Below are 17,464 nucleotides of genomic sequence, written 5' to 3' on the forward strand. Positions count from 1 at the left end.
TTAATTGCTAAAATTATACTCCATTCTTTACCTCCAAAACCTTGGCCTCTACCTTAAACTTGGGAGTTCAAAGCCCTTCTTAGATGTGGACATGGTGTCCACTGCTTCTTTCTTTCTTTCTTTCTTTCTTTCTTTCTTTCTTTCTTTCTTTCTTTCTTTCTTTCTTTTTTCTTTTCTTTCTTTTCTTTCTTTTCTTTCTTCTTTCTTTTCTTTCTTTTAAGAGTTTATTTATTCATGAGAGAGAGAGAGGCAGAGACATAGGCAGAGGGAGGAGTGGGCTCCCCATGCGGAGCCCGATGCAGGATGAGAGCCCAGGACCCCGGGATCACGACCTGAGCCGAAGGCAGACATTCAACCACTGAGCCACCCAGGCATCCCTGCTATCTTTGTAGTAGACAAATTTGGGGCATTTACCTACCAGTTAGTGTCAATATTACATTTAGGTCTCAGAATTGCACCTAGCTACAGAAGATGGCCCTGGGAAGCCATGTTTATTCTATTTGAATCTATCCCCTTGACCACATTCGACTGGACCAGGGTAGACACCTAACTCAAAACTGCTGCCTCCTGGAAACAGAAATTGGCCCTTAGCCTGCAGCCAGAGGGAAGGTATAAATTTTCAATATCTAGGTGGTTTGCAGGTTCACTGCGGGGAGGAGGGTGTGGAATGGAGGGGAAGCCAGTGGAAATAAAAGGAACTGATGATCTGGACAGGGCCTGAGGCCTAGATGCAAATCCAGGGTAAAGTGTTTTAATCCTTTTTTTAAAAATTTTATTTATTTATTTATGATAGTCACACACAGAGAGAGAGAGAGGCAGAGACACAGGCAGAAGGAGAAGCAGGCTCCATGCACCGGGAGCCCGACGTGGGATTCGATCCTGGGTCTCCAGGATCGCACCCTGGGCCAAAGGCAGGCGCTAAACCGCTGCGCCACCCAGGGATCCCGGGTAAAGCATTTTAGATGGAGGATGGGGAGCAAGTACTTCTACCCTGACCCATAGTTCGTGGGTCTGTGGTCACATGTACAGTGAGTGAGAGCCAGTGGGAGGGATGAGGGGTTGGGAGTAAGTGAAGTATTGGAAGAGTGAGGAGTGGATATGGAGAATTGAGAAGAGCACAAAGAGGCAGAGATAAGGGAAGGACAGAAAAATTTGATAGTTTCTCATTTCCTGCCTTGTCTCTTCCTCTGGCCTACTGTCATTCCTATCTTGGGGTCCAGATACCTAGACCTCCATCTGATAAGTTTCCTTTTTCTAAGTTTAAGTAAGTTTTGCTCATTTTCAGTTAAAAAGAGTACTGTCTAAAAGAGATGTCTACAAATTTATAACCTCCACAGTGATTAAATTTTTAAATCATAGAAAATTCAGAGGAATATTTAAATAGAAAGAAAGATCCAAAATTATGTTAACAGACTGAAATCATGTTAATGGACTGTAGGTAATAAAATATGCATGGAATTTAATAAAACTAAGTGTAAACATTTACCTTTACATTAAAAAAATTATATAATATGGAGTTGGGGTTTAGCAGCATTTTATTAAAAAGAAATCTGGAGCTTTGGTTAACCACATGCTTAATAAGAGGTAATAATAAGGAACAGAGCTAAAAGACACAAATGTAGTTTCAAGGACCTGACACTAAAATAAAATTAAGAACCTTCTAGGGTACCCAGAAGCCAATCAGGGTCATCTGGATTTAATCTCAAGGAATCCAGGCTAGATTATGTTTTTTTTCTCAGAAAGCCCAAACTTAATCAATTAGAATATATTATATTAGTCTAATGAATAAGCCTGAAACACAGAACTAAATGAGCAAAAGTAACGAAACACAACCAGAGAAAAACAATTCTTAAGAAATTATTTTTACCTGTTGCAAATATTTTTTAAGTAATAAAAACAAAACGTGCTTATTATATAAAAACATGCTTATTATAACACATTCAAAAATTATAGATGGGTATACAGGAAAAGTGAAATCTACTTCCCCTATTCTGGCCTCACTTCCTAAAAGCAATCATTGTTTACAGATTGGTGGTGCATTTCCAGATTTGTTTATACTTATTTATATATATATAAGTATATATATATATAATTTAAAAAATAGAAGTGGAGTCCTACTACCTATACACACATCTATGCATGCATGTGCTTATTCATGTGCGAACATTTATAGTTCCCATTTTTAAAATAAATGTGCAGAAGACTACTGCACTGTAAGAATTTACCCACTCCTTTTTATTTATTTATTTTTTAAGACTTTATTTATTTATTCACGATAGACAGAGAGAGAGAGAGAGAGAGAGAGGCAGAGACACAGGCAGAGGGAGAAGCAGGCTCCATGCCAGGAGCCTGACGCATGACTCGATCCCAGGTCTCCAGGATAGCGCCCTGGGCCAAAGGCAGGCGCCAAACTGCTGAGCCACCCAGGGATCCCCTTTTTAAAACATTTTATTTACTTATTTGAGAAAGAGAGAATGAACATGGGAAGGGGCAGAGAGAGGCATAGACTCCCTGCCAAACAGGGGCTGAGCCTGCTGCGGGGCTTGATGCCAGGGTCCTGGATCTTATCCAACTGAGCCACCTGGGTACCCCATTCCTTTCTTAATTGGATTCCTATAATTTATTTCTATTTTTAAAATTAGAAGCAGTACTACAAAGAACATCCTTATATATGTATCTTTATAAATGTCTTCTAACTTTTTTTGTAGGCTACATTTCTATTGTGAGAGTATGGGTCATAGCATATGGGTATTTAAAACTTTGAGGGATTTTTCCACATTGCCTTCCAAAAATTCTGCATCAGTTGACATTTCACCAATAGGATATGAGAGGCTTATTCCCCACACCTTAGGCAATACTTATTAATTTTTTTCGAAATTATACTCTTTGGCTTTTGGGCTCTGAGCCAAGAATCTTGATCGTATTAGACAGTTATGGGGCTCCTTACAATCCATGAAGGGGTGAATGGCTAAGACTTCATTTTGGAATATCAATTCTATAATCTGTATGCAACAGTGAGTACACACCACACCTGTAAGTACTGGTAGCAACCCCTGCCAGGGCCAGCCCAAGCCTAAGTAGGACAGAGTTGGTCCTGGTCTAGGTTTCTCTTCTCTCAGGTTCTGGGATGTCAGTGATGTGGATTCTACACTGTTGGTAGGTGGATGCCCACTTCTTTCATTTAAAATTTTTATTTCTACCCTTACTCAAAGGGCAGGCAATTAATGTCAATAGAAGACTTTATTTTTATTTTTTTAAAGATTTTATTTACTCATGAGACACACAGAGAGGGGCAGAGAGAGAGGCAGAGGGAGAAGCAGGCTCCATGCTGGAAGCCCGATGTGGGACTTGATCCCGGGACTCCAGGATCATGCCCTGGGCTGAAGGCAGACGCTCAACCACTGAGCCACCCAAATGTCCCGAAGACTTTATTTATTCATTGCATGCTGGGCTACCTATCTGCCTGGCTAATGGGGAGGGCTGCGTGGCGCTACCTGTGTTTCTCCAACCTCAGAGTCCTGGAGACCTACCCTCACAAAGGTGCTGGGAGGAGCCCTCTTAGCAAAAGTTTCATTTAGGTTGAAACCTAAGCAATGTTTCTCAGACTTTAATGTGATAGGAATTAGTGCCTTGTTAAAATGCAGATTCTGATTCCATAGATTCCGAGAGACTGAGTTTCCAAGGGACCACCCTGCGTGGTGCCAGGGCACACTTCAGAATTAGAGCAGAAAGTTCACTTTAGGAAAGCAGACAGGCCTGATCCCAGAGGCACTAGAATTATGAGGAGCTCAGTTTCCTTACCAGACTGTTTAAATGTGATTCTCCAGGGCCAAGGCATATGTATTTAAAAACACCCCCAATGATTATAATGTGTAGCTGGGGCTTGGATGGAGCGAAGTGGTTCTCATACTGATTTCAGACAGCAGCAGCTGGGGAACGTGGGGAACGAGTAAGACATGCAAATTCTCAGGCCTCCCCCTGCCTCCTAAATCAGAAACTTTCAGACAGAGCACGGGCCTTTTGCATTTTAACAAGCTCTCTGGGGCCTCCACCTTCGCTAAAGTTGGAGAACCACTCTTGATGAAGCCATCCTCCAAGATTTGAACTTGTGTTTTTTTTTCTTTTTTTTTAAGATTTTATTTATTCATGAGAGACACACAGAGAAAGTCAGAGACACAGACAGAGGGAGAAGCAGGCTCTCTGCAGGGAGCCCGACATGGGACTCGATCCTGGGTCCCAGGATTACGACTCTAGCCAAAGGCAGACTTGCAACTGCTGAGTCACCCAGGCGTTCCCCCGCCCTTTTTAAAAATGATTTTATTTATTCATTCATGAGCGACACAGAGAAAGAGGCAGAGACATAGGCAGAGAGAAGCAGGCTCCCTGTGGGGAGTCCAATGTGGGACTTGATCCCAGAACCCCGGGATCATGCCCTGAGCCAAAGGCTGATGCTCAACCACGGAGCCACCCAGGCGTCCCAGGACTCATGGTTCTTAACCCTGATTGTGCGACCTGCTAAGCAACTTGATAAAGCCTAGACTACATCCTCAATTTTCCTGATACCCATTGTCTGGAGCGGTTCCTCGGAGTGTGTGGCTTTAAAAGCCCTCGGGGGATATGGGTTTTGTGGCTGAGCAGAGGAGTGGTAGACCCTCAATCTGAATGGTGACTTATGGCCCCTGTACTGTACAGCATTCATCTGTTGACTCCACATTTTCAAACCCCATCATGTGCCAACACTATGTCGAAGCTATCACTGTTGAACGTCTCTTATGTACCAGGCATTTTATACATTCATCCTACACCAATCTGGCAAAGTAGACCTACTACTGCTTTACAAAAGAGAGCCCCTAACCCAGGTCAGTCATGACTCCAAAACCTGGACTTCTTGCCACCCCCCAGTGCTAATCTGTGCCGACTTCAAGGGCCTCTGTATTCAATCTTCAGTGGTTTACTTTGCAAAATTGAAGAGACATTTATAATTTTAGCAGATGTAACATTCACCTTTCAGTTCCTCTAAGGGAGAGAGAGAGAGAGTTTCAATCTTTAACTTAGGCAAATTGATGTTCTTTGTGTGTGAAAAAGATTCTCCCCATCAGCGGGCATGTGCTTGGAGGGCAAGGTGACCAGATAAAATACAGGTTACCCCATTACATTTTAAGTTAAGATAAATAAGTAGTTTTTCTAATATACTTATATATAAACCAATATATAAGTATTGGTTTTCTAGCATAAGAAATGTGCCCCATATATTGCACGGGCATACTTATTAAAAATTATTTATTGTCTACTGGAATTTGAATCTAACTGGGCATCCCATATTTTTATTTGCTAAAATCAGGCAAGCTTACTGCAGTGGGTTTTCTGGGCCAGGGGATGAACATGCTCCATCTCCTTGTGATCATCATGCTCCTGTGTTGGAAAGCTTGCAGCTAAGGCTGGGGGAGGGGCAGAAGACAAATTCACTTGGTCTTATTAGGTTCTGCAATAATTGAGATAACCAGACATAGGCGTAGTCTAAAAATACTTTTAAAAAATAGCACTTAGGGGCAGCCCTGGTAGATCAGTGGTTTAGCACCGCCTTCGGCCCAGGGTGTGATCCTGGGGACCCGGGATTGAGTCCCATGTTGGGCTCCCTGCAGGGAGCCTGCTTCTCCCTCTGCCTGTGTCTCTGCCTCTCTCTCTCTCTCTGTCTCTCATAAATAAATAAATAAAATCTTTAAAAAATAAATAAATAAATAATAGCACTTACTGTGGGCCAAGCACTATGCTCCGGGCTTTTGCTTATTTATTTATTTATAAAGATGTTATATACTTGAGAGAGAGCATAAGCAGGGAGTGGCAGAGTAAAAGGGAGAAGTAGGTTCTCCACTGAGCAGGAAGCCCAATGTGGGGCTTGATCCCAGGACCCTGGGATCATGACCTGAACTGAAGGAATACATGTAACCAACTGAGCCACCCAGGCACTCTGCTCACTTTTTATTTATTATCACAACCCTATAAATGGGCCTTATAAAGGGGCTAGTATCACCCTTTCACAGAGGAGAAAACTGAGGCCAGAAACAGCTTGGTGATTGGTCTCAGACAGGGTTTCTCAACAGTGACATTTCAAAATCTGGGACCAGGTAATTCTTTGTTATGGGGATAGTCTGTCCTTTGCACAGCAGGATGTTTAATGGCATCCCTGGCCTTTACACATTAGCTGCCAGTAGCAGTCCCTCGGTTCTAACAATCAAATTTGTCGTCAAATGTTACCAAATGTCCCAGGTGGGGCAAATTCACCCCTGGTTGAGAACTACTGATCTAAGGTTTGATAGCCATTAAGATATTGAGCCACAATCAAAACCCAAGCAGCCTGCCCCAAAGCTTGTGCTCTTAGGCATTGCAACAATTTCATCCAGAAAAAAAGTTCAGGAACCAAGAGGAATCTATCATATTACATTTATATGAAAAAAAATCATTTGAAAATGACATGCAGAGCTTTTGTATGACCTAGTATTGCAGCTTGATTTCTGCTTTGGGGTGTTATCACTGAGCTCTGTAAGATTCAGAGTGGATAATGCCCAGACCTTGTGGACATTTAATATGGTTGTTAAAATATGGCATGAATGAGATCTGGCACTTGCTATGGGTCAGGTTCTCCCTGCCTTGAAAACAGAATGGCTTTTTTTTTTTTTTTAATTTTATTTATTTATTTATTTATTTATTTATTTATTTATTTATTTATTTATTTATTTATGATAGTCATACACAGAGAGAGAGAGAGAGAGGCAGAGACACAGGCAGAGGGAGAAGCAGGCTCCACGCACCGGGAGCCCGACGTGGGATTCGATCCCGAATCTCCAGGATCGCGCCCTGGGCCAAAGGCAGGCGCTTAACTGCTGCGCCACCCAGGGATCCCGGCTTTTTTTTTTTTTAAAGAGTATTTTATTTATTTATTCATGAGAGACACACAGAGAAAGGCAGAGACATAGACAGAGAAACAGGCTCCATGCAGACAGCCCAATGTGAGACTTGATCCCAGGACTCTGGAATCACGCCCTGAGCCCAAAGCAGATGCTCAGCCACTGAGCCACCCAGGCATCTAGAGAGAATAGGCTTTAACATGGGTTCTCAGGCTGTCCTCCTGGAGCCTGAGGAATGCATTAACACCCACTCCCCATTCAAAGCTGAAGACAGCAAAACCCTGACACTGTCAGACCTCACCATTCCATAACTGTTCATTCATATTTGGGTTTTTTTGCTTTTGGTATTGGGGTAAAAGTCACATGAAATTAACCATTTTAAAGCACACATTTCAGTGGTATTTGGTATATTCACAATGTTGTGCTATCATCGCTATTATGAGCACTACCTAGTTACAAAATATTTCATTACTCCAAAAGGAAAGCCTGTAACCATTAGGCAATTATTCCACATTCCCCCTTTCTCCAGCTTCTAGCAATGACTAATCTGCATTCTGTCTCTACAAATTTATGTGTTCTTATATTTCACACAAATGAAGTCATAAATATGTGAACTTTTTGTCTGGCTTCTTTCATTTGGCATAATATTTTTGAAGTCCATCCATATTTCATTTATTTATTTTTCCAACAGCTATTTATCGAACACCTACTATGCATTAAGCACTGGGGGATGACAAAGTATGGACTCATGAAGCTTACATCCTATTGAAAGAGACAAATGCTAACCAGTTGCTGTGATCTGAATGTTTATGCCACCAAAATTCGTATCTTAAAATTCTAACACCTAATGTGATGGTATAAGGAGGTGGGGTCTTTGAGAGGTGCTTAAGTCACAAAGGGGAGCCCTCATGAGTAAAATTAATGTTCTTAGAAAAGATACTCCACAGAGCTCCTTAGCCACTTCCAGCACAAAAGGACACAGTGAGAAGATACAAGCTACGGACCAGGAAGATTCACCAGAAAACAGCTGGTACCTTTCCAGCATCCAGAACTGCGAGAAATAAATTTCTATTGTTTCTAATTTTTAGTTTTCATGTTTTAAATAAGATACTCGTTATTTATTTATTTATTTATTTATTTATTTATTTATTTATTTTTAAAATATTTTACTTATTTATTCATGACACACACAGAGAGGCAGAGACACAGGCAGAGGGAGAAGCAGGCTCCATGCAGGGAGCCCGACGTGGGACTTGATCCTGGGTCTCCAGGATCACACCCCTGGCCGAAGGCAGCGCCAAATTGCTGGGCCACCCGGGGCTGCCCAAGATACTCTTAAAAAAAAAAGATTTTATTTATTTATTCGAGAGAGAGAGTGACAGAGAGAGAGCAAGAGCCTGTGAGTGTTAGGGGAGGGGCAGAGGGAGAGGGAGACAATCTCAAGTAGACTCTGGGCCCAGCATGGGGTTCAGTCTCATGACCCTGAGATCATGACCTGAGCCGAAACCAAAAAGTCAGCCGCTTAACCAACTGAACCATTCAGGTGCCCCTATATTGTTTACAAGCCACCCAGGTATCTCATTACACCAACCTGAATGGACTGACACCAGAATAAGTGACTACAATATAAAATATATTAAATTATAAAAAGGTAAAAAAGGAGAAAAAATACAGTAAGGAAGAAGGAAATTGAGGGTTGATTTGCAATTTTAAAAGGAATGGTCAGGGAAGACCTCATCCATAAAAATGATCCTGGAAAGCCTGAGGGGCATGAGGAAGTTAGCCTGTAAATAACTGAGGGAAGAACATCTTAGGCAGGGGAACAGCAAGTGAGGCAGAAATTTACTTGTTTGAAGAATATTCTGGAGTCACTGGAATAGAGTGGACAAGGAGAGCATAGGAGATGAGGCCCGAGAGGCAGCAGGAAGCTACATGAAGAGCTTTATAGGTGGGGTAACTATGTAATTTATAATCCAAACGACGCTGCTTTGTTTTTTAAAGATTGATTTATTTATTCATGAGAGACAGAGAGAGGCAGAGACACAGGCAGAGGGAGAAGCAGGCTCCGTGCGGGGAACCTGATGTGGGACTTGATCCCAGGACCCCGGGATCATGCCCTGAGCTGAAGGGAGATGCTGAGCCACCTATACGTCTCCAAATGAAGCTGCTTTTGAAGGGGGAAGCAGTTGCTACTAAATTATTCTGGGGGATCCCTGGGTGGCGCAGCGGTTTGGCGCCTGCCTTTGGCCCAGGGCGCGATCCGGGAGATCCGGGATCGAATCCCACGTCGGGCTCCCGGTGCATGGAGCCTGCTTCTCCCTCTGCCTGTGTCTCTGCTTCTCTCTCTCTGTGACTATCATAAATAAATAAAAATTAAAAAAATTAAAAAAAATAAATTATTCTGGGCCATCAGGTATAAACTGGGATTGTCCTGGGCATGTTGGATCCTAGCAAGGATTTAGCTTTTACTCTGAGTGAGATGGGAAGTCACTGGTGGGCTTTGAGCAGAGCTGGGCCATGACCTGGCTTGAGACCTGCACTCTGGTTACTCTGTTGAGAGGGACTGAGGGCGGCAAGGGCAGAAGCAGGGTGAGGCCGTTGGGAGGCCCTCGCAATACCACAGGTGGTGGAGTGAGAGGAGGGGGAGGCTTGTAGGTGAGAGGCGGTGGAAGAGGAGGTGAGAACTGGTCACATTGTGGATATAATTAAGGTAAAACCAGCAGGATTTCTGACCGATAGGCCGTGGGTGTGAGAGAATGAAAGGAGTTAGAGATGGCACCAGGAGAAGGTTGAAAAAGGAAGAGATTTGGGAGGCAGATCATTTTGCAGATTCAGTTCCCAGGAAGCTGACACAGATGAAATTTGCAGGGAGCAGGTTTGCTGGCCAGTGCTGGCAGGATCAACACCTAGGCCCAGTGAAGGAAGTAGGGTCAAGCACAGGAATTTGCTGGGATGCCATGTAGTCCCAATGAAGAACTCAGCCAACCCCAGGAAGGAACCTGGAGGTTGGGCAGCCCTCAGACTTACCCAAATTGGGTCCAGGTAGTCGGTCAGGTCTCCTAATTGAGCTACTTGACTGGTGCCAGTTGGAGGCCACCTTAGGAAAGGCATGATCTTGGGCAAGATAGTTTTCCCTAATAGAGCAAGCTCTGGCAGGAAGTCAGCTGTGAGTTGTCAGCCACCAACACTAGCAGCTGGGGGAGGAGAATCTGGGTGGCAATTAGAGCATGTACTTCAAAGCTGAAGTTTGATATTTAAGGGAGATAGTAAATGACTCTTGTCCCTTTCCTGATACCAGGGGACTGGACAGTCTCTTGGTTCCTTCAAGGTGGTTCTCAACCCATGCTGTTCCCAAGCTTACGCTGAACCAGTAGAGCAGCATCGTCCTATAGAAATATAATTCTAGCCCATATCTAATTTAAAACATTGTAGTAGTCACACTCAAAACGTTCAAAGAAATAAGTGAAATTAACTTTAATAATACACATTATTTAACCTAAAAGATCCAAAATATTATCATTTGAATATATAATCAATATATAAATCCTAATGATATATTTTATTTTTTAATGCTAAGTCTTCAAAATCTGGCATATACTTTACATTATAGCCCATTTCCACGTGCACTGGTCATGTTTCAAGGGCTTAACAGCCATGTGTGGCTTGTGGGCATCATATCAGCACAGTTCTGGAGGTTCTGCAACCTGCCAAATTTTCATTGGCTTTTGGACTTTGCACTTGACATTCTCACTTTCACTATCACTTCTACTAGAAGAGTCCCTAGGCAGGTCAAGGGGCCATATTCCATTGTAGTGATTGCTTGTTTATTTGTTTGCTTGCCTGAGAAAAAGTCATATGCCCTATTCATTGTGGTAACCTCAGTGCCCAGCACAATGTTGGGCACAGAGTAAGTACTCAGTGATTTTATCATGAGTAAATCATAGCAACACTCTATTTGTATATAATTTGGGAGTCAGGAGGCTAATAGAGGCACAGATTTTTCTCCCTGTCTCCTCTTCAGGCCGTCCAACAATATCAGGATTGATGGAGACATACCCTGAGCTTCCTCTGGGGATCCAGCTGAACTTGAGACAGTGTGCCCTGGGGGCATTCAGAGGCTTTACTTAACAGAAATGAACTGAAGGGTCCTTTGAACAGCACACTCACTTTCCTTTGTTGCTTTCCTTTCCTGTTGTTTTTTCATTGTCCATTTCTTTGACAACAGCCCCAACATGAGAGCACCCAAGACCAAACATCCATGAAAAGAAGCCACAAAATGCAGAAGTGATGGTGACAATAGGTAACTCATTGCAGTGGAAAATAGAAAGGGTGAGGGGTGGGGAGACTGTTGAGACTTCCCAACACAATAATTTCCAATAATCTCCGGGCATAGGGCTTGGGCTGTGAGTGATGTGGGTTCCTGAAAACCCTGATCTTCTCCCTCTGAAACGTGTTGCTTTTCTCTTTGGTGATGATGACTGACTTGGCTTGTTACATGCTTGAACTGTTGTGTGAGCATAGCTTCTTTTTTTTTTTCTTTAAGAGAATTTGGCAAAAAATGTTCGTTCTAAACGATGGAAACTCCCATTTTCCCATTTATCTTCAAATTAAAAAAAAAACCTTTTCATTATGGATAATTTTAAACAGATACAAAAGGGAAGGATATAGTATAAGGAACTCTCAAGTTGCCATCGCCAAGCTTTAACAACAATCAGCTCATGGCCAATCTTTTCTCATCTATATCTCTGCGCACTCCCTCTACCCAGAAACCAAATAGGATATCATATATCTGAGATATGATCTACAAATATTTAAGCATACATCTGAAAGTTTTTTTTTTTTTTAATTTAGAAAAATAACTTTGGCTTCCTATGCTAACCTCTGGTTTTTTGGTGAGATCGGAATTGCAAATCAGATCTCTATGCTCAACGTTATGGTACATTCTTAGGTATTTAAGCGGCTGGCGAGTTAATGACATGAGCAACCAGAGTTGCTATTAGCTCTTGATTTATGAAGCCACATGTTCGGCTTGTATGACGGATGTCATTAACATCAGGCGTGGCAGGCTCATTCATCTGTCTCTGCCCAGCCCTCTTCAGTCACGAATGCGCTCAACAGATGGGGAATTTCATGGCCACAAATGGAATTGTTTATCTTCTCATTGTTCCCGTGTCAGCAATCAAACTAAATCCATTACCCACCAATAAAAAGATCAGCCTGCTGCCAATTCAGCCGTGGAAGGAACCGAAGCTATGTTGAAGGGATTTAGAGTTTTAGAGGGGATAAAAAAGTAATAAGCCACATAAAAGTTAAGACCCAAGAGAAGAGTTTGAGTCTCTCATTCTAAAGCTGAAGGTTTTAAGGGATTTAAAAGGGAAGGCCTAGAAATTCAATCTTTTCTGTAACATAAAATACACTCTAGAGACCTCTAATTATAAATATTGCATAGCTTTTATTGTGTGTTGATGGCTTTATTTCACTAAAAAAAATCAAAAGCACTCAAGTTGGGCTTTGAAGAAAAAGGAAATGTCAGATTCATAATGGAAAAGCTGCTAAGATGTTAATGGTGTTACTAATGGTAGGAAGATTTTCTTTTGTGTAAATAAATAGTTGTCTATTCTTTACAAAGTTGTCCCTCATTGGCACAGCTAGGGGGTTCTCTGTGCAATGATCTGTAAGAAGGGGCTCCTGAATTCTGTGGACCCCCCAGGCTGCCCTCCCAACATTCTCAGTGGACTAGGACTTTAAAAGGCATATCCTAGAACACTTTTTACCAGGTTGTTTTTATTTTATTTATTTTATTTTATTTTATTTTATTTTATTTTATTTTATTTTATTTTATTTTATTTTATTGTATGTATGTATGTATGTATGTATGTATATTTATTTTACCAGGTTGTTTTTATATCAGGATATAATGGGCAAGAGATGTTTGTTCTACTGTTCATTAGTTGTAGATGAGGATCTGGGGCATGCAGACTTTGCACTTATTTAGTTGAAAAGTTTGAGACTTTGGCCAATGAAAAATCAGACCGTCTGACTAGGAAAAAATCAGACCACTTGTTTCATTCTCTCCTTCCCATTCTTTTCTGCCAAGTTATTGATAACTTACTGCTGTATATTGCCAACTGTCATGCTAGGTGATAGGGATCTAGAGATGATTAAGACAAAGTCTTTAACCCTCTGTTAACAGATTAGAGGGGGAGCTAGACAAGGCAACAAATGGCTGCACAAAGAATAAGATGTATTTACACCACAGAGTGATAAGCAGAAGCACGCAGAGGGTGTCATGGGCAGAGGAGACTGCACCCAAGGTTCCTTGATGCCCCCAGGAAGGAGGGTGAGCTGCAGTGAAGGGTCTATATGGGGACAGGAGGCTGGGCAGGGAGGTTGGAGCTATGAAAAGCCACTGAAGGATTTTAATTACAGGAAAGACATGGTCAGACAATTTGGGTTTTATAAAAACCATCCTGGTGCCAGTGTGGAAAATGGATTGCCGAGGGTTAAGAAATGGAGGCAGGGAAGCTATTAAGGAGGTGACTGCTGTGACCAGGTAGGGGAGGTGGGCCTGAACCAAGGGGGCTGTGTATGTGTTTGGGGTGAAGATGTTGGGGTATAATAATGACTCATAACATTGTTGAAATGACAACTTTGGGAAATATGTAAAGTGCTTAGAATAGAACTTGTATAATCTATACTCAGTTAATGTTAACTCATATTTCTTTTTCCTCTTTGGGATTGAGTATTTCCCAGTGGTCATAACATAGTAAAGGGGAAGAACAGGGAGAGGGGTAGGAGAAGAAGGGAGAATTAGGGAATGGGAAGGGTGAAAGGATACTGTAGTGAGAAGAAAGCATTTTCCCCAGTGTCTCCTGGAGACTCTGCCCTGGAGGAAGCCTTACCTGTAGATGAGACCCTGAAGAATGAGAGATGAGTTTGGTGTTGGAGGTGATAGAGGTCTTGTGACATGGTGGGAGCTTGGGGAGCCCTGAGGTCAAAGTTACTTGGACAGGAAAGCCTATCCTCTGTGAGCAGCCGCTGTGGCTGAGCCTGTCTATTCCATAAAGCTATATGTGGAGAATTTGCTCTTTTTTTTTTTTCTGGATGACCACCTCCTGCCATTTTTTTCTGTTCTGATATTCCATGATATTGCTTTCCCTTTCTTTATATTTGTTAGTTTTTAGTCATTTACCAGCACAATTGTGCAAAGACCACACTGGCTGAGGCAGGTCGATGATTTGGTTTAAGGAACTCTTTCTACTTCTGGAAAGTAGAAGGTACTTTCTACTAGAAGTTTCTACATAAGATACAAACAATGTTAGATTTATCCAAGAAACCAGGATGATGACTACTTTCCTTCTTCCCTCCCTCCTTTCTTCCTTCTCTCTTTCCTTCCTTCTTTTCCCTTCTTTCCTTCCATTTTAGCCATTCAATCAACAAATATTTTTTATTGAGCTGCTCTAACACTGATGAGATATTTTACCAACTGGTGCTGTGGCTTCTTCAGGAACCAACCTGCAAATTTGCTGATCTGTTTCCCTGCTGGATTATGAGCTCCTTTAGAGGCAGGGGACTCTCTTCTATCCATCTTTGTATCCCCAGAACCTGACACAGGATATCATAGTGAGTGGTTGTCAAGAGGAAGATTTGTGTCTAGGTTCAAATTACTTGCTACCACTTGCTAGCAGTGTGACCTTGGTCAATTATACAGCTCTCTGAGGCTAGATATTATCATCTGTAAAATGGGGATAACAGCAATAGCCACCTCATCAGGCTGTTTTGAGCAATTAAGTGATGTAACACACCTAAAGCACTTAGAGTGCCTGGCTCATAAGAGTTCAGATAGGCTCATAAGGGTTCAACCATGTTATCAGTATTAGATTTGCACTAAATGTTTTCTTATTTTTTAAAGATTTATTTATTTATTTTTATTTATTTATTTATTTATGATAGAGAGAGAGAGAGGCAGAGAAACAGAAGGAGGGAGAAGCAGGCTCCATGCCAGCAGCTCGACATGGGACTCGATCCTGGGACTCCAGGATCGCACCCTGGGCCAAAGGCAGGTGCCAAACCGCTGAGCCACCCAGGGATCCCCTAAATGTTTTTTTTTTTTAAGATTTTTATTTATTTGATAGAGAGAGAGTGTGTGTGTACAAACAGGGGGAGCAGGAGAAGGAGAAGCAGGGGCTTGATCCCAGAACCCTGGGATCAGGACCTGAGCGGAAGGCAGATGCTTAACCAAATGAGCCACACAGGCACCCCATGGTTTGCAGTAAATGTTATTGAACTGATTCCCTGGGACTTAGTGTAAGTCTACTGATTTGCATGTAAGTTTAAGCAAGACAATTTACCTCTTAGGGTCTCTATTTTTAAAAGGTTTATCTGAAAACTGGAAATGATAATACCTGCACAGATACCTTAACAGGATTATAATGGAAATGGAAGATTGCTTTGTCTATTAATTATGAAAATAACTCCAGTAAATTATCTAAACATAAACATCAGAGAAAAATAAAATCTTCTCTGTTATTACATTATTTTTAAAAGGTGACATAGATTCTTTTAGTCCATAAAGAGCACCTAGAGAACTCTACAGCTAACCTTATAGTTATAGTCTGGATGCTTTTCTCCTAAGATCAGTAACAAGGCAAGGATATCTGCTTTTATTCAGCATTGTAATGGAAGTTCTAGACAGTGCAATAAAGGAAGAAAAACATATAAAAGGAATACATATTAGATATTAAGAAATCAAACTGTCCCTAATTGCAGATGATATAATTGCCTATGTAGAAAAATCTCAGGGAATTTTGCAATGTTGCAGGATGTAAGATATATGTGCAAAAATCAGTCACAGTTCTGTATACTAACAATGAATATGTGGAAACAGAAAATTAAAAAAATACCATCTATGGTTGCTGTAATGAAAATTAAATACTTAGGTATAAAACTAACAAAACATGCCTATGAACTGTGCCCTAATAATTACAAATGCTGATAAAATGAAATGCTGATCTAAATGAGTGGAGAGTACCTGGGTGGCTCAGTTTGTTGAGTATCTGATTCTTGATTTTGGATGAGGTCATGATTTCAGGGTCAGGAGATCAATTGCATTAGGCTCTGTGTTGGGTGTGGAGCTTGCTTAAAATTCTCTCTCCCTCTCCCTCTGCCTCCCAACCCCGCTCACACAATCTCTCTCTCTCTTAAAAAACAAACACAACAAAAACACCTAAAAATGGATTATAGACTTAAATGTAAAACTTTTAGGAATCATAGAGTTCTATGGCTAATCAGAATTCTTAGACTTGACGCCAAAAGCATGATGCATAAAAGGAAAATAAAATTATACATTGGACTTCAGCAAATTAAAACTTTTTGGTCTGTAAAAAGCCTCCTGTAAGAAGATGAAAAGACAAGCAACAGACTGGGAGAAAGCATTTGCAAACCACATATTTGTCAAAGGACTTATATCTGGAAAATATAAAGAATTTTCAAAACTCAATAGTAAGAAAATAATCCAATTAGAAAATAGGCAAAAGACATGTACAGACATTTTAGCAAAGAGGATATACAGATGGCAAATCAGCACTTGAAAAGATGTTCAACATCATTAGCCATTAGAGAAATGCAAATGAAAACTGCAACAAGAGCTCACTACATGCCTACCAGAATGGCTAAAATCAAAAATAGTGATAACAGCGAATGCTGGTGGGATGTGGAGAAACTCACACGTTTCTGGTGGGAATGTAAAATGGTGCAGCCCCCTGAAACAGTTTGGCAGTTTCTTACATAACTAAACAAGTGCTTACCATATGGCATTCTTAGACATTTAACCCAGAGAAATGAAAACTTATGTTCATCCAGAAACCTGTACACAATTTTTTTTGTAGCAGCTTTATTTATAGTAGCCCCAAGCTAGAATCAGTCGAAATGTCCTTTAGTGGCTGAATGGTTAACAAACTGTGGCACATCCATACCATGGAATATAACTTAATTATAAAGAAGAAGGAACTGTTGGGACACACAATAAACTGGATGAATCTCCAGAGAATATGCTGAGTGGAAAAAAGGCCAATCTCAAAAAGTTTCATGCTTAAAATGTACAAAGTTATAGAAATGGGAAATAGATTAGTAGTTGCCAGGGGTTGTGGAGGGAGAGAAGTGGCTATGGCTCTAAAAGGGTAGCACAGGGCCTCCTTGTGATGGAGCCGTTCTGTATTTGGACTGCAGTGGTGGTCACCAAACTGAATAAGGTGGAAGGAGTGTATCAATGTCAATTTTCTGGTTGTGATATTATACTACAGTTGTGCAAGGTGTTACCATTGGGGAAACTAGGTGAAGGTATATGGGATCTCTCTGTGTTATTTCTTTCAAATGCATTTGAATCTGCAATTATTTCCAAATAAAAATGAAAAAAAATTACAGAGAATGATGAAAGAAATATTAACCTATTTATACATTTTTTGTTATTCTATAATTGTTATCAGTAACTACTTAATCTAACTTCTTCCCCAAGTAACTGATCTATAATACAGATCCATCTCTGGCACCCCAGCCCATCC

Source organism: Nyctereutes procyonoides, unplaced genomic scaffold (assembly GCF_905146905.1).
Source record: "Nyctereutes procyonoides isolate TBG_1078 unplaced genomic scaffold, NYPRO_anot_genome, whole genome shotgun sequence".
Lineage (NCBI taxonomy): Eukaryota > Metazoa > Chordata > Mammalia > Carnivora > Canidae > Nyctereutes > Nyctereutes procyonoides.